This window comes from Pseudophryne corroboree, chromosome 8 (genome assembly GCF_028390025.1).
Source record: "Pseudophryne corroboree isolate aPseCor3 chromosome 8, aPseCor3.hap2, whole genome shotgun sequence".
Lineage (NCBI taxonomy): Eukaryota > Metazoa > Chordata > Amphibia > Anura > Myobatrachidae > Pseudophryne > Pseudophryne corroboree.
The window spans coordinates 1,980,040-1,997,761 of record NC_086451.1 but is presented as its reverse complement, the minus strand read 5'-3'; the positions used below and the strand labels follow the sequence as shown (position 1 = coordinate 1,997,761).

Below are 17,722 nucleotides of genomic sequence, written 5' to 3'. Positions count from 1 at the left end.
AAATCCTGTCTTCTCACCCCTGTACAACCCATCTCTGCCCACCTCTTCCCTGCCCCCAGCCCATGTAAGCCTGTCTTCTCACCCCTGTACAACCCATCTCTGCCCACCTCTTCCCTGCCCACAGCCCATGTAAGCCTGTCTTCTCACCCCTGCACAACCCATCTCTGCCCACCTCTTACCTGCCCCCAGCCCATGTAAGCCTGTCTTCTCACCCATGTACAGCCCATCTCTGCCCACCTCTTCCCTGCCCCCAGCCCATGTAAGCCTGTCTTCTCACCCCTGCACAACCCATCTCTGCCCACCTCTTCCCTTCCCACAGCCCATGTAAGCCTGTCTTCTCACCCCTGCACAACCCATCTCTGCCCACCTCTTCCCTGCCCACAGCCCATGTAAGCCTGTCTTCTCACCCCTACACAACCCATCTCTGCCCACCTCTTCCCTGCCCACAGCCCATGTAAGCCTGTCTTCTCACCCCTGTACAACCCATCTCTGCCCACCTCTTCCCTTCCCACAGCCCATGTTAGCCTGTCTTCTCACCCTACACAACGCATCTCTGCACACCTCTTCCCTTCCCACAGCCCATGTAAGCCTGTATTCTTACCCCTACACAACCCATCTCTGCCCACCTCTTCCCTGTCCACAGCCCATGTAAGCCTGTCTTCTCACCCCTGCACAACCCATCTCTGCCCACCTCTTCCCTGCCCACAGCCCATGTAAGCCTGTCTTCTCACCCCTACACAACCCATCTCTGCCCACCTCTTCCCTGCCCACAGCCCATGTAAGCCTGTCTTCTCACCCCTGTACAACCCATCTCTGCCCACCTCTTCCCTTCCCACAGCCCATGTTAGCCTGTCTTCTCACCCTACACAACGCATCTCTGCACACCTCTTCCCTTCCCACAGCCCATGTAAGCCTGTATTCTTACCCCTACACAACCCATCTCTGCCCACCTCTTCCCTGCCCACAGCCCATGTAAGCCTGTCTTCTCACCCCTACACTACCCATCTCTGCCCACCTCTTCCCTGCCCACAGCCCATGTAAGCCTGTCTTCTCACCACTGTACAACACATCTCTGCCCACCTCTTCCCTTCCCACAGCCCATGTTAGCCTATCTTCTCACCCCTGCACAACCCATCTCTGCCCACCTCTTCCCTGCCCACAGCCCATGTAAGCCTGTCTTCTCACCCCTACACAACCCATCTCTGCCCACCTCTTCCCTGCCCACAGCCCATGTAAGCCTGTCTTCTCACCCCTGTACAACCCATCTCTGCCCACCTCTTCCCTTCCCACAGCCCATGTTAGCCTGTCTTCTCACCCTACACAACGCATCTCTGCACACCTCTTCCCTTCCCACAGCCCATGTAAGCCTGTATTCTTACCCCTACACAACCCATCTCTGCCCACCTCTTCCCTGCCCACAGCCCATGTAAGCCTGTCTTCTCACCCCTACACAACCCATCTCTGCCCACCTCTTCCCTGCCCACAGCCCATGTAAGCCTGTCTTCTCACCACTGTACAACACATCTCTGCCCACCTCTTCCCTTCCCACAGCCCATGTTAGCCTATCTTCTCACCCCTGCACAACCCATCTCTGCCCACCTCTTACCTGCCCCCAGCCCATGTAAGCCTGTCTTCTCACCCATATACAGCCCATCTCTGCCCACCTCTTCCCTGCCCCCAGCCCATGTAAGCCTGTCTTCTCACCCCTGCACAACCCATCTCTGCCCACCTCTTCCCTTCCCACAGCCCATGTAAGCCTGTATTCTTACCCCTACACAACCCATCTCTGCCCACCTCTTCTCTGTCCACAGCCCATGTAAGCCTGTCTTCTCACCCCTACACAACCCATCTCTGCCCACCTCTTCCCTGCCCACAGCCCATGTAAGCCTGTCTTCTCACCACTGTACAACCCATCTCTGCCCACCTCTTCCCTTCCCACAGCCCATGTTAGCCTGTCTTCTAACCCATGTACAACTCATCTCTGCCCACCTCTTCCCTTCCCACAGCCCATGTAAGCCTGTATTCTTACCCCTACACAACCCATCTCTGCCCACATCTTCCCTGCCCACAGCCCATGTAAGCCTGTCTTCTCACCCATGTACAACCCATCTCTGCCCACCTCTTCCCTTCCCACAGCCCATGTAAGCCTGTCTTCTCACCCCTACACAACCCATCTCTGCCCACCTCTTCCCTTCCCATAGCCCATGTAAGCCTGTCTTCTAACCCATGTACAACTCATCTCTGCCCACCTATTCCCTTCCCATAGCCCATGTAAGCCTGTCTTCTCACCCTACACAACTCATCTCTGTCCACCTCCTCCCTGCCCCCAGCCCATGTAATACTGTCTTCTCACCCCTGTACAACCCATCTCTGCCCACCTCTTCCCTGCCCCCAGCCCATGTAAGCCTGTCTACTCACCCTGCACAACCTATCTCTGCCCACCACTTCCCTTCCCACAGTACATGTAAACCTGTCTTCTCACCCCTACACAACCCATCTCTGCCCACCTCTTCCCTTCCCATAGCCCATGTAAGCCTGTCTTCTAACCCATGTACAACTCATCTCTGCCCACCTCTTCCCTTCCCATAGCCCATGTAAGCCTGTCTTCTCACCCCTGTACAACCCATCTCTGCCCACCTCTTCCCTGCCCCCAGCCCATGTAAGCCTGTCTACTCACCCCTGCACAACCCATCTCTGCCCACCTCTTCCCTGCCCCCAGCCCATGTAAGCCTGTCTACTCACCCCTGCACAACCCATCTCTGCCCACCTCTTCCCTTCCCACAGCCCATGTTAGCCTGTCTTCTCACCCCTGCAAAACCCATCTCTGCCCACCTCTTCCCTGCCCACAGCCCATGTAAGCCTGTCTTCTCACCCCTACACAACCCATCTCTGCCCACCTCTTCCCTGCCCACAGCCCATGTAAGCCTGTCTTCTCACCCCTGTAAACCCATGTCTGCCCACCTCTTCCCTTCCCACAGCCCATGTTAGCCTGTCTTCTCACCCTACACAACGCATCTCTGCCCACCTCTTCCCTTCCCACAGCCCATGTAAGCCTGTATTCTTGCCCCTACACAACCCATCTCTGCCCACCTCCCTGCCCACAGCCCATGTAAGCCTGTCTTCTCACCCATGTACAACCCATCTCTGCCCACCTCTTCCCTTCCCACAGCCCTTGTAAGCCTGTCTTCTCACCCTGCACAACCTATCTCTGCCCACCACTTCCCTTCCCACAGTACATGTAAACCTGTCTTCTCACCCCTACACAACCCATCTCTACCCACCTCTTCCCTTCCCATAGCCCATGTAAGCCTGTCTTCTAACCCATGTACAACCCATCTCTGCCCACCTCTTCCCTTCCCATAGCCCATGTAAGCCTGTCTTCTCACCCTTGAGGAAGGTAGATGGGCAAGCATTAGTATGATTCTGCAATAAAGCCAATGTCACTCCATTTTGTTATATACAATAGATTATAAGCTTACTTTAGTATTAAGATATTGAGATGTTTAAAATATGCCTGGAAGAATGGAAAATTACAGTTGGCTGAAAGGAAACAAAAAGAAGAAGTTGTGGCAAAGCTTCTGAGAAATGGAGAAAGAAAAGGAAACAAGCAGGCGTTATCAGGAAAAGGACGCAATCCTGAGGTTAAGGCAATAGTTAGTGACAGTTTTAAAAAACAGGTATATATATATGTATGGATTAATAAAAGAACAGAACTCAGATTGACTACACCATGTGTGCAGTGTGTGGTCATTTGATATCTCCAGCTGGCTGCATGGCACGTATATTTTATTCACAGGTTCTGAATGCAAAAGACAGGCTGTTGTTGGAGTCCTCTCAGAGAAGGCTGAGGCTAAAGGAGGTTTACCTCCAACATTTTCATGGTGCCGAAACCCGGGAAGCCAAGAAGTTGAATAGAGGAGCAACAAGTCACCTGGCTCTAGACGTTGGAACCGTTTAAACCGCGGTAAGTAACAAATTGATTGCGATTTTCGCCAATTGTTACTTTACGTGTTTTAACGTCTGTGTCAGAAGTGTCAGTTTTCTCTGTTCAACTCAAGCGCTTCCTAGTAAAAGCCTTGCCTCTTTTGTATCAGAACAGTAATGTAAATTTATGTCTGAAATTGAAGAATGTATTGATTTTGAAAGCTCATATGGTTGTGGGTGTTGTACTGTTAGTTTAAAGTGGTTTGTGCAAGGTCCTCATGGGTCAGTAAATATTACATTTGTTGCACGCACTGAAAAAAGATATATCAGGTTTTAAAAGGTGTAAGGGACATCAAGAAGGTGTTTATGATAAAACTGTGGGTTATATGAAAGGTATATTAACAACAGGATGTCATGGTTTTGTTAATCTAAGGGAAGGCAAGGGCTTGCGCCAGATACTGAAAGAACCAGAACTTGAAAGATTCTTTTGTCCCTATTCTGTCAGACCCACCAGATTGAGATATATACCTTGATAACGAAAGAGTGTGAGTCCACCCATAAGGAAACTGAATGATTACAGGTGTATGTAATCAGTAGGACAGAGGTAAACCTGTAGTATTCAGGAAACCCATCTTTACAATAATCAACATAGAGTACTGAAATTGTGTAACTCATATCGGAGAGAGAAGTGTTGATAAGTTGGCAGAAGGCAGGATGGGAACCTCTAATAGCAAGGGTGAATTAACCCCTGTGGAAATAGTTAAACAGGAGGTGGGACCACATGCAGTTAAAGATATAGCCAAGGTATTTAAAAGAGGAGGATTTCCTCCATATGGGTAATTTAACACTGACAGATGGAGAAAATTCAGAATCTGTAATAGGGAATGGATAGAAAAATGCAAGAAAGGGGATCAGGTTTATATTTGGCTAACAGAAGGGAGAAATGGGAGCAGGAGGAGGAAAGGAAGAAGAGAGAGAGGGAAGATGACCAGAATATGACAGTCTGTTTAGCAACTACAGGAACGAACCAGGGCCATAATGTGCCAGTTATTCCCAATCCGCCCCCTCCTCTACCTGTATTACCAGTCCCAGTACCTACACTAGTCACAGATCCACCCCCTTACCCCGCAAATCTGGGAACCCCAGGGCAACCTCCTATAGTATGGAACCAGTACCCCGATTTAACTAAATGTCCCCAATGTGCATCTCTGTTGGAACCAGAGAGGATGACCTGTCCCAACTGTACACCCCAGATAGGAACAGGCCACATTACTCCATTAATGATAAATAGACTGAAACCGTACAACCTGTCCGGTCAAGGGGAAATGCATTCAGGATTCCCATTGTCTCATAAAGACAAAAGAAAACTGAGAAAGGGGAGACTGGGAACAAGAAATGTATTTTACACTGAAGCAGAAAATGGAACTGTACAGATGTATGAAATTGAGGAAGAAGATGAATCAGAAAACTTAAATGTTCCTGCTTGTTACCCAGTACGTACCTTTGCCTATGTCAATCCAAGAGAAGGACAGCCTATATTAGCGGATGAGGAGGGATATGTTCAAGGACAAAATAATTTTAGACCACAGTTTTTTACAAGAGAAGAGCATACCCCTTTTTTTCAGTAATGGAAGTTACAGCCATAATAAAAGATAGCCCAGATCCATGCAAACAGCCTGGACGGTTTAAGTTATATATGGAGACTATGTGTAATTTACATTCCGCAGATGTGGAACAAATATGTAAAAATAAATTAGCAGAGGGTGATCTAAGACAGCTTAAGGATATGGCAGCTGATCAAGCCACTGATTATCATGAACAGATAGAAGATGTAATAGAAGCACAAAGGAAAACTATAGCCAGTGGACCACAATTTGTGGCACGCCTAAGGAGATGGTGTTATTTAAGAAATCAAAGGTATCCAGAAGCCGTTGGAGCACAAGGAGAACAACCGTTTAGAAGTTACCTTTGTAAAATTAAGGATATGGTCCGAAATGAAGGTTTGGACCCAGAAGCAGAAGCAGGAGAAAGGATGGTCAGATACCGAATATTGGAAGGTTTAAGACCAAGTCTAAAACAGAAAATAAATTACTAGTACTCCTGCATATAGGTCTACACCTATGGATCAAATTCTGGATACAGTAGAGGCCTTAGAAGATCTGGAAAAGGAAGAAAAGGAGAAAAAGGTAGCTAAACCCAAAACAGTCTACCTGGTCACAGAAGAAGGCTCAAAGAAAAAATTAGAAGGGGAAGGAAGAGCCATGATCAAGCCCGAATCGGGAAAATGCTTCTGGTGCAAGAAACCAGGTCACTTCAAAAGAGACTGTCGCACATATAAAAGTTGGATAGAAAAAAGGGGCAATCAAGCCCCAAGAATAAGTCAGACTGAAGTCCCGGCACCCCAGTACCAATGATACTACCGATGAACCCCCCCGACAGAATGGAAGATGGGTTTATTACAGTCAAACTGCCAACGGGAGAAAATGTTTCCTGCCTGCTTGATACTGGGGCAAGCCAATCAGTTATAAGACAGGAAGAAGTACCAGCACACCTCATTACAGGAAAACCAGTGACAGCAAAGGGATTAAGTGGAGAAAAGATCCAGCTCAGGAAAACTAGGATCCTCAATGTACAAGTACAAGGACATTCAGATGAAATCCCAGTAGAGTTCCTAGTATCTCCCACCTGCCCAGTCAACTTGCTGGGAGCAGATTTGCTGCAGAAACTACAAGCAAGTATTCTGTACAGAGGGAACAAGGTGATATTCAAGACAGCACTATCACCCACAGACTATGATCAAGTGCAAGCCGCTATACAGATATTTCTAGCAACCACCGCAGAAGAGGATGAAGAAGAAACCCCAGAACAAATCTGGCGAGGATGGGGAATTCCAGACAAGGTATGGGCAAAAGGAAAAAGATGTGGGAACCATAAAGGTCCAACCTGTGAAGCTATCAAACCAGGAACTGTACCAGTAACTATAAAGCAGTACCCCTTGAACAAGGAACAGACAGCAGCCATAGGAGTACAGATCAAAGATATGCTTGCACATGATGGACAGCAATATTGCTGGACATGACAACCTCAAGGAGGAGCTACAATCCCATCAGAGTTCACAGAAGCCATGGCCACAGTCTTGAAGAAATGGTCACCTGAGTATCCAGAAGAGACAATATCATTGTTAAAGTTTCTTGCAGATAAAGACTGCCGAGTGACACAAGCCAAGCTTCAATTTGCTCAGAAGAAGGTGATATTCCTAGGACACTGCATTTCTCAAGGAACATGCCGCCTTAGAACAGAAAGAATAAAAGTTATACTGAATGCTCCAAATTCACAGACCTTAACACAGAAAAGAGCCTTTCTAGGTTTGGTGTCCTATGTCAGAGACTGGATACCAGGAGCTTCAGCCCTTATGCAACCACTGTATAATGCCAAGAAGACTGCTACAAACTCCCAAGAAGAGCAAGAGACACAGTGGGTGGCTGTTAAACAGATGAAGGAAGCCATATGTTCAGCTCCAGCCCTGGGACTCCCAGACTACACAAAGCCTTTTACCTTGTTCTGCCATGAACATAGGGGACATGCAACAGGAGTCCTGACACAGGAGGTCGCTTATTATTCAGCAGCACTGGATGGAGTGATGCAAGGATCACCAACCTGCATAAGGTCAGTAGCAGCTGCAGCCATCCTAAAGGACAAATGTGCAGATGTTGTGATAGATCATCCACTTACCATACAAGTTCCACATGCAGTCACAGAAATACTGCAACAGACATCTACAAGACATCTCAGCACAGCAAGGCTGACAAAATATGAAGTAGCCCTTCTATCAGCAAGCAACCTTACTATTAAGAGATGTACCTCTCTCAACCCTGCAACTTTACTACCTCTTAAAGATGAACCTGACGGTTCAAAAGGAGGGAAAGATGAAGAAGTACATCCAGAGGAAAGAACAGAACCATACCCGGAAAAAGAACATGACTGTATAGCCCTCATGGAGGAAGAAATACAGCCAGATTAGAAGATTGATGACAGACCGATACATAATATAAAATTTTTATTTTTTACCGATGGTTCTAGTTATTATGTTCAAGGATACAGGGTGGCGGGGTATGCAATTGTTTCTCCGCATGAAGTCTGGAAGAACAGAAGTTTCCTTACAGCAGCAGGTAAACTTATAAAGAATGGGCATCTAATACAAAGACTAACAAGAGCATTTGAAACTGCCCAAACAAATGGCAGTCATAAAGACCAAAGCACATACTAAGGAAGAAACAGAAGAAAGCAAGGGTAATGCATATGCAGATGCAGAAGCAAGGAAAGCAGCCCTGAAGAGCAAGCATGAACCAGCAATCTATGTCCAAGAAGAAGCAGATGAAGTAAACATAAAGACTCTCATCAAGCTGCAAGAACAAGCTAAAATAGAGCACAAGGCATGGGAAAAGATGGGAGCCAAGGAAACCTGTTTAGGTTTATGGAAGAAAGAAGACAAATGGTGCTTACCAAGAGCACTATACCCACCTATGCTACATGTATCCCATGGATCAGATCACAAGGGAAAAGAACAAATGACTAGGCTGGTACAGGACCATTGGGTAGCACCAGGATTTTATGTGGCAGCAAAGAACTTTACGGATCAGTGCTGGATATGAGAAAAATCCAGGAAGAAGAACAAGGACAAGCCTTGGACAGACACCACAAGCTTATTTTCCTTTCCAGAGACTACAAATTGACTATATACAGATGCCAAAACATGGAACACATGAATATGTTCTACCCTGCACAGACATTTTTAGCAGATGGCCAGAGGCGGGTGTGATAGCAAAAGCAAATGCTATCTCTACTGCAAGGAAAATAATAGCAGAAGTAGTGTGCAGATTTGGGGTTCCAGAAGTAATAGAACGTCTGAATGGGACCCTAAAGCTTAAAATACAAAAGGCCATGCAAGAGACAGGGAAAGCATAGGTAGAGTGCTTGCCCTTAGCATTGTTTGTAGTTAGAACACCACCAGGCAAGGAAACAGGGTACTCACCTTATGAGATTTTATTTGAGAAAAAAAAAAAACCTAAGACAGGGAGTTATTTGCCCAAGCAACTGCAGCATAAACATGGAAATATGACAGAGTATATAAAGCAGTTGAATGAACACCCAACTGAAATGCATTCTCAAGTTTTATCCTCAGGACCAGAAAGAGCTGATCTTGAACCACACAGCATCCTGATTGGCGATTGGGTCTACCTAAAACGACACGTGAGAGGAGCACTCGAGCCCAGATATGATGGTCCTTTCCAAGTGTTGCTAGTGACCCCCACCTCGGTGAAACTCGAGGGTCGAGATTCGTGGGTGCAGGCATCGCACTGCAAAAAGACCAAGATCACTATTAAACCCCCAGGAAAGTAATAAACTATGAATTTACTTGGACCTAAGCCTGATAGGTCCCTGTGGGGGGTTATTTGAGATCCGCAATGTTGGTTGTTGCAATTGTATTTACTGTACATTGGTAAAAACGCCTGTAAGTCAAGGCCCTACTCCAGCCCCTGAGATAAGTAGGAAAAATACCCTGTAACCATGAATAAATACCCCTGAAGTGTAAGAAAGACATTCAGTGTGGCCAATACCACCGTGTGCAAAAATGGAAGGCAGGGATAAATGTTTGTGTGAGTGTGGACAGGAACCACTGGAAATAGCAATGGAATGTCAGACTAAATGTAAATTTGATTACAGTACATGGGGAATATACTTTGCAAGGGTACAGACATGTTGGAAGTGTTAGCCAGAAAACAGTTTGAAATGGTCATGTATGACTGGATGTTGGACAAGGCCCTCCCTGCATAAGAGTAACGAATGGGCATGGCTGTTAGAATCCAGGCATAGGAGAGACAGGAGGGCAGTAAACAAAAATGCAGGAAATAGAAGATATAAAACAGCAGTTTGTGAGAAAGGTGGAGGAATCATCATGGACATGGGGAGACTGGAATTTTGGATGGTTAAACCATGGTTAAACCGTGCAATTTAGTTAAAGGGAATCGGAGCATGGTTAATAGGCATTGTTCTCCTAATTGCAAAAGTAGATGGAGTATGTTTATTGGTATATGTACTCATACGTATTATTCTCTGTTGTATTTCATGCACTTCGAAAAAAGTAAAACGCAAGATAAACAAAAAGAAACCTGCTAAATACGTAAGATTCGAGCATACAGAGGAAATGGATGAACGTGACCAAGATGAATATGATGATATTGAATCACGTAATGACAGACCACCCGTCTACAAAAATGGAAGCAATCAAAAAAGACTGTAAAAAGGACTCTTATGCATCTATGCCTTGTGACTATTTTGTCTGTACGGGATGGTTATTACCCTCCCCTGGCAATAGGCCTAGGGAGACAGACGTACTTGACCAGGTCATCGCCTGACCTGCTCGGCGAAGTAGGGTAGCGAGGTATAGTGTGATGTCTTTTTGAGAATCAAAAGGAGGGAAAATGAGGAAGGTAGATGGGCAAGCATTAGTATGATTCTGCAATAAAGCCAATGTCACTCCATTTTGTTATATACAATAGATTATAAGCTTACTTTAGTATTAAGATATTGAGATGTTTAAAATATGCCTGGAAGAATGGAAAATTACAGTTGGCTGAAAGGAAACAAAAAGAAGAAGTTGTGGCAAAGCTTCTGAGAAATGGAGAAAGAAAAGGAAACAAGCAGGCGTTATCAGGAAAAGGACGCAATCCTGAGGTTAAGGCAATAGTTAGTGACAGTTTTAAAAAACAGGTATATATATATGTATGGATTAATAAAAGAACAGAACTCAGATTGACTACACCATGTGTGCAGTGTGTGGTCATTTGATATCTCCAGCTGGCTGCATGGCACGTATATTTTATTCACAGGTTCTGAATGCAAAAGACAGGCTGTTGTTGGAGTCCTCTCAGAGAAGGCTGAGGCTAAAGGAGGTTTACCTCCAACACCCTACACAACTCATCTCTGCCCACCTCCTCCCTGCCCCCAGCCCATGTAATCCTGTCTTCTCACCCCTGTACAACCCATCTCTGCCCACCTCTTCCCTGCCCCCAGCCCATGTAAGCCTGTCTTCTCACCCCTGTACAACCCATCTCTGCCCACCTCTTCCCTTCCCACAGCTCATGTAAGCCTGTGTTCTCACCCTGTACAACCCATCTCTGCCCACCTCTTTCCTTTCCACAGCCCATGTAAACCTGTCTTCTCACCCTGCACAACTCATCTCTGCCCACCTCTTCCCTGCCCCCAGCCCATGTAATCCTGTCTTCTCACCCCTGCAGAACCCATCACTGCCCACCTCTTCCCTGCCCACAGCCCATGTAAGCCTGTCTTCTCACCCCTGCACAACCCATCTCTGCCCACCTCTTCCCTGCCCACATCCCATGTAAGCCTGTCTTCTCAACCCTACACAACCCATCTCTGCCCACCTCTTCCCTTCCCACAGCCCATGTAAGCCTGTCTACTCACCCTGTACAACCCATAACTGCCCACCTCTTCCCTTCCCACAGCCCATGTAAGCCTGTCTTCTCACCCTGTACAACCCATCTCTGCCCACCTCTTCCCTTCCCACAGCCCATGTAAGCCTGTCTTCTCACCCTGTACAACCCATCTCTGCCCACCTCTTCCCTTCCCATAGCCCATGTAAGCCTGTCTTCTCACCCCTACACAACCTATCTCTGCCCACCTCATCCCTTCCCACAGCCCATGTAAGCCTGTCTTCTCACCCTGTACAACCCATCACTGCCCACCTCTTCCCTTCCCACAGCCCATGTAAGCCTGTCTTCTCACCCTGTACAACCCATCTCTGCCCACCTCTTCCCTTCCCACAGCCCATGTAAGCCTGTCTTCTCACCCTGTACAACCCATCTCTGCCCACCTCTTCCCTTCCCACAGCCCATGTAAGCCTGTCTTCTCACCCCTACGCAACCCATCTCTGCCCACCTCTTCCCTTCCCACAGCCCATGTAAGCCTGTCTTCTCACCCCTACGCAACCCATCTCTGCCCACCTCTTCCCTTCCCACTGCCCATGTAAGCCTGTCTTCTCACCCCTACACAACCCATCTCTGCCCACCTCTTCCCTTCCCACAGCCCATGTAAGCCTGTCTTCTCATCCCTACACAACCCATCTCTGCCCACCTCTTCCCTTCCCACAGCCCATGTAAGCCTGTCTTCTCACCCCTACACAACCAATCTCTGCCCACCTCTTCCCTTCCCACAGCCCATGTAAGCCTGTCTTCTCACCCTGTACAACCCATCTCTGCCCACCTCTTCCCTTCCCACAGCTCATGTAAGCCTGTGTTCTCACCCTGTACAACCCATCTCTGCCCACCTCTTCCCTTTCCAAAGCCCATTTAAGCCTGTCTTCTCACCCTGCACAACTCATCTCTGCCCACCTCTTCCCTGCCCCCAGCCCATGTAATCCTGTCTTCTCACCCCTGTACAACCCATCTCTGCCCACCTCTTCCCTGCCCCCAGCCCATGTAAGCCTGTCTTCTCACCCCTGTACAACCCATCTCTGCCCACCTCTTCCCTGCCCACAGCCCATGTAAGCCTGTCTTCTCACCCCTGCACAACCCATCTCTGCCCACCTCTTACCTGCCCCCAGCCCATGTAAGCCTGTCTTCTCACCCATGTACAGCCCATCTCTGCCCACCTCTTCTCTGCCCCCAGCCCATGTAAGCCTGTCTTCTCACCCCTGCACAACCCATCTCTGCCCACCTCTTCCCTTCCCACAGCCCATGTAAGCCTGTCTTCTCACCCCTGCACAACCCATCTCTGCCCACCTCTTCCCTGCCCACAGCCCATGTAAGCCTGTCTTCTCACCCCTACACAACCCATCTCTGCCCACGTCTTCCCTGCCCACAGCCCATGTAAGCCTGTCTTCTCACCCCTGTACAACCCATCTCTGCCCACCTCTTCCCTTCCCACAGCCCATGTTAGCCTGTCTTCTCACCCTACACAACGCATCTCTGCACACCTCTTCCCTTCCCACAGCCCATGTAAGCCTGTATTCTTACCCCTACACAACCCATCTCTGCCCACCTCTTCCCTGCCCACAGCCCATGTAAGCCTGTCTTCTCACCCCTACACAACCCATATCTGCCCACCTCTTCCCTGCCCACAGCCCATGTAAGCCTGTCTTCTCACCACTGTACAACCCATCTCTGCCCACCTCTTCCCTTCCCACAGCCCATGTTAGCCTATCTTCTCACCCCTACACAACCCATCTCTGCCCACCTCTTCCCTGCCCACAGCCCATGTAAGCCTGTCTTCTCACCCATGTACAACCCATCTCTGCCCACCTCTTCCCTTCCCACAGCCCATGTAAGCCTGTCTTCTCACCCTGTACAACCCATCACTGCCCACCTCTTCCCTTCCCACAGCCCATGTAAGCCTGTCTTCTCACCCTGTACAACCCATCTCTGCCCACCTCTTCCCTTCCCACAGCCCATGAAAGCCTGTCTTCTCACCCTGTACAACCCATCTCTGCCCACCACTTCCCTTCCCACAGTACATGTAAACCTGTCTTCTCACCCCTACACAACCCATCTCTGCCCACCTCTTCCCTTCCCATAGCCCATGTAAGCCTGTCTTCTAACCCATGTACAACCCATCTCTGCCCACCTCTTCCCTTCCCATAGCCCATGTAAGCCTGTCTTCTCACCCTATACAACCCATCTCTGCCCACCTCTTCCCTTCCCACAGCCCATGTAAGCCTGTCTTCTCACCCTGTACAACCCATCTCTGCCCACCACTTCCCTTCCCACAGTACATGTAAACCTGTCTTCTCACCCCTACACAACCCATCTCTGCCCACCTCTTCCCTTCCCATAGCCCATGTAAGCCTGTCTTCTAACCCATGTACAACCCATCTCTGCCCACCTCTTCCCTTCCCATAGCCCATGTAAGCCTGTCTTCTCACCCTACACAACTCATCTCTGCCCACCTCCTCCCTGCCCCCAGCCCATGTAATCCTGTCTTCTCACCCCTGTACAACCCATCTCTGCCCACCTCTTCCCTGCCCCCAGCCCATGTAAGCCTGTCTTCTCACCCCTGTACAACCCATCTCTGCCCACCTCTTCCCTTCCCACAGCTCATGTAAGCCTGTGTTCTCACCCTGTACAACCCATCTCTGCCCACCTCTTTCCTTTCTACAGCCCATGTAAACCTGTCTTCTCACCCTGCACAACCCATCTCTGCCCACCTCTTCCCTTCCCACAGCCCATGTAAGCCTGTCTTCTCACCCCTGCACAACCCATCTCTGCCCACCTCTTCCCTTCCCACAGCCCATGTAAGCCTGTCTTCTCACCCCTGCACAACCCATCTCTGCCCACCTCTTCCCTGCCCACAGCCCATGTAAGCCTGTCTTCTCACCCCTACACAACCCATCTCTGCCCACCTCTTCCCTGCCCACAGCCCATGTAAGCCTGTCTTCTCACCCCTGTACAACCCATCTCTGCCCACCTCTTCCCTTCCCACAGCCCATGTTAGCCTGTCTTCTCACCCTACACAACGCATCTCTGCACACCTCTTCCCTTCCCACAGCCCATGTAAGCCTGTATTCTTACCCCTACACAACCCATCTCTGCCCACCTCTTCCCTGCCCACAGCCCATGTAAGCCTGTCTTCTCACCCCTACACAACCCATCTCTGCCCACCTCTTCCCTGCCCACAGCCCATGTAAGCCTGTCTTCTCACCACTGTACAACCCATCTCTGCCCACCTCTTCCCTTCCCACAGCCCATGTTAGCCTGTCTTCTAACCCATGTACAACTCATCTCTGCCCACCTCTTCCCTTCCCACAGCCCATGTAAGCCTGTCTTCTCACCCCTACACAACCAATCTCTGCCCACCTCTTCCCTTCCCACAGCCCATGTAAGCCTGTCTTCTCACCCTGTACAACCCATCTCTGCCCACCTCTTCCCTTCCCACAGCCCATGAAAGCCTGTCTTCTCACCCTGTACAACCCATCTCTGCCCACCACTTCCCTTCCCACAGTACATGTAAACCTGTCTTCTCACCCCTACACAACCCATCTCTGCCCACCTCTTCCCTTCCCATAGCCCATGTAAGCCTGTCTTCTAACCCATGTACAACCCATCTCTGCCCACCTCTTCCCTTCCCATAGCCCATGTAAGCCTGTCTTCTCACCCTATACAACCCATCTCTGCCCACCTCTTCCCTTCCCACAGCCCATGTAAGCCTGTCTTCTCACCCTGTACAACCCATCTCTGCCCACCACTTCCCTTCCCACAGTACATGTAAACCTGTCTTCTCACCCCTACACAACCCATCTCTGCCCACCTCTTCCCTTCCCATAGCCCATGTAAGCCTGTCTTCTAACCCATGTACAACCCATCTCTGCCCACCTCTTCCCTTCCCATAGCCCATGTAAGCCTGTCTTCTCACCCTACACAACTCATCTCTGCCCACCTCCTCCCTGCCCCCAGCCCATGTAATCCTGTCTTCTCACCCCTGTACAACCCATCTCTGCCCACCTCTTCCCTGCCCCCAGCCCATGTAAGCCTGTCTTCTCACCCCTGTACAACCCATCTCTGCCCACCTCTTCCCTTCCCACAGCTCATGTAAGCCTGTGTTCTCACCCTGTACAACCCATCTCTGCCCACCTCTTTCCTTTCTACAGCCCATGTAAACCTGTCTTCTCACCCTGCACAACCCATCTCTGCCCACCTCTTCCCTTCCCACAGCCCATGTAAGCCTGTCTTCTCACCCCTGCACAACCCATCTCTGCCCACCTCTTCCCTTCCCACAGCCCATGTAAGCCTGTCTTCTCACCCCTGCACAACCCATCTCTGCCCACCTCTTCCCTGCCCACAGCCCATGTAAGCCTGTCTTCTCACCCCTACACAACCCATCTCTGCCCACCTCTTCCCTGCCCACAGCCCATGTAAGCCTGTCTTCTCACCCCTGTACAACCCATCTCTGCCCACCTCTTCCCTTCCCACAGCCCATGTTAGAATGTCTTCTCACCCTACACAACGCATCTCTGCACACCTCTTCCCTTCCCACAGCCCATGTAAGCCTGTATTCTTACCCTTACACAACCCATCTCTGCCCACCTCTTCCCTGCCCACAGCCCATGTAAGCCTGTCTTCTCACCCCTACACAACCCATCTCTGCCCACCTCTTCCCTGCCCACAGCCCATGTAAGCCTGTCTTCTCACCACTGTACAACCCATCTCTGCCCACCTCTTCCCTTCCCACAGCCCATGTTAGCCTGTCTTCTAACCCATGTACAACCCATCTCTGCCCACCTCTTCCCTTCCCATAGCCCATGTAAGCCTGTCTTCTCACCCTATACAACCCATCTCTGCCCACCTCTTCCCTTCCCACAGCCCATGTAAGCCTGTCTTCTCACCCTGTACAACCCATCTCTGCCCACCACTTCCCTTCCCACAGTACATGTAAACCTGTCTTCTCACCCCTACACAACCCATCTCTGCCCACCTCTTCCCTTCCCATAGCCCATGTAAGCCTGTCTTCTAACCCATGTACAACCCATCTCTGCCCACCTCTTCCCTTCCCATAGCCCATGTAAGCCTGTCTTCTCACCCTACACAACTCATCTCTGCCCACCTCCTCCCTGCCCCCAGCCCATGTAATCCTGTCTTCTCACCCCTGTACAACCCATCTCTGCCCACCTCTTCCCTGCCCCCAGCCCATGTAAGCCTGTCTTCTCACCCCTGTACAACCCATCTCTGCCCACCTCTTCCCTTCCCACAGCTCATGTAAGCCTGTGTTCTCACCCTGTACAACCCATCTCTGCCCACCTCTTTCCTTTCTACAGCCCATGTAAACCTGTCTTCTCACCCTGCACAACCCATCTCTGCCCACCTCTTCCCTTCCCACAGCCCATGTAAGCCTGTCTTCTCACCCCTGCACAACCCATCTCTGCCCACCTCTTCCCTTCCCACAGCCCATGTAAGCCTGTCTTCTCACCCCTGCACAACCCATCTCTGCCCACCTCTTCCCTGCCCACAGCCCATGTAAGCCTGTCTTCTCACCCCTACACAACCCATCTCTGCCCACCTCTTCCCTGCCCACAGCCCATGTAAGCCTGTCTTCTCACCCCTGTACAACCCATCTCTGCCCACCTCTTCCCTTCCCACAGCCCATGTTAGAATGTCTTCTCACCCTACACAACGCATCTCTGCACACCTCTTCCCTTCCCACAGCCCATGTAAGCCTGTATTCTTACCCTTACACAACCCATCTCTGCCCACCTCTTCCCTGCCCACAGCCCATGTAAGCCTGTCTTCTCACCCCTACACAACCCATCTCTGCCCACCTCTTCCCTGCCCACAGCCCATGTAAGCCTGTCTTCTCACCACTGTACAACCCATCTCTGCCCACCTCTTCCCTTCCCACAGCCCATGTTAGCCTGTCTTCTAACCCATGTACAACCCATCTCTGCCCACCTCTTCCCTTCCCATAGCCCATGTAAGCCTGTCTTCTCACCCTATACAACCCATCTCTGCCCACCTCTTCCCTTCCCACAGCCCATGTAAGCCTGTCTTCTCACCCTGTACAACCCATCTCTGCCCACCACTTCCCTTCCCACAGTACATGTAAACCTGTCTTCTCACCCCTACACAACCCATCTCTGCCCACCTCTACCCTTCCCATAGCCCATGTAAGCCTGTCTTCTAACCCATGTACAACCCATCTCTGCCCACCTCTTCCCTTCCCATAGCCCATGTAAGCCTGTCTTCTCACCCTACACAACTCATCTCTGCCCACCTCCTCCCTGCCCCCAGCC

At 49.9% G+C, this 17,722-nt stretch overlaps 1 long non-coding RNA gene across 1 annotated transcript; it reads left to right on the top strand.

The window, feature by feature from the left end:
• The first annotated feature begins 3,395 nt into the window (after positions 1 to 3,395).
• LOC134948061 (uncharacterized) lies at positions 3,396 to 10,746 on the top strand. The gene is made up of 2 exons (XR_010182901.1): positions 3,396 to 3,964; positions 10,068 to 10,746. It is a non-coding gene; the product is annotated as an uncharacterized LOC134948061 (long non-coding RNA).
• The last annotated feature ends 6,976 nt before the right edge of the window (positions 10,747 to 17,722 follow it).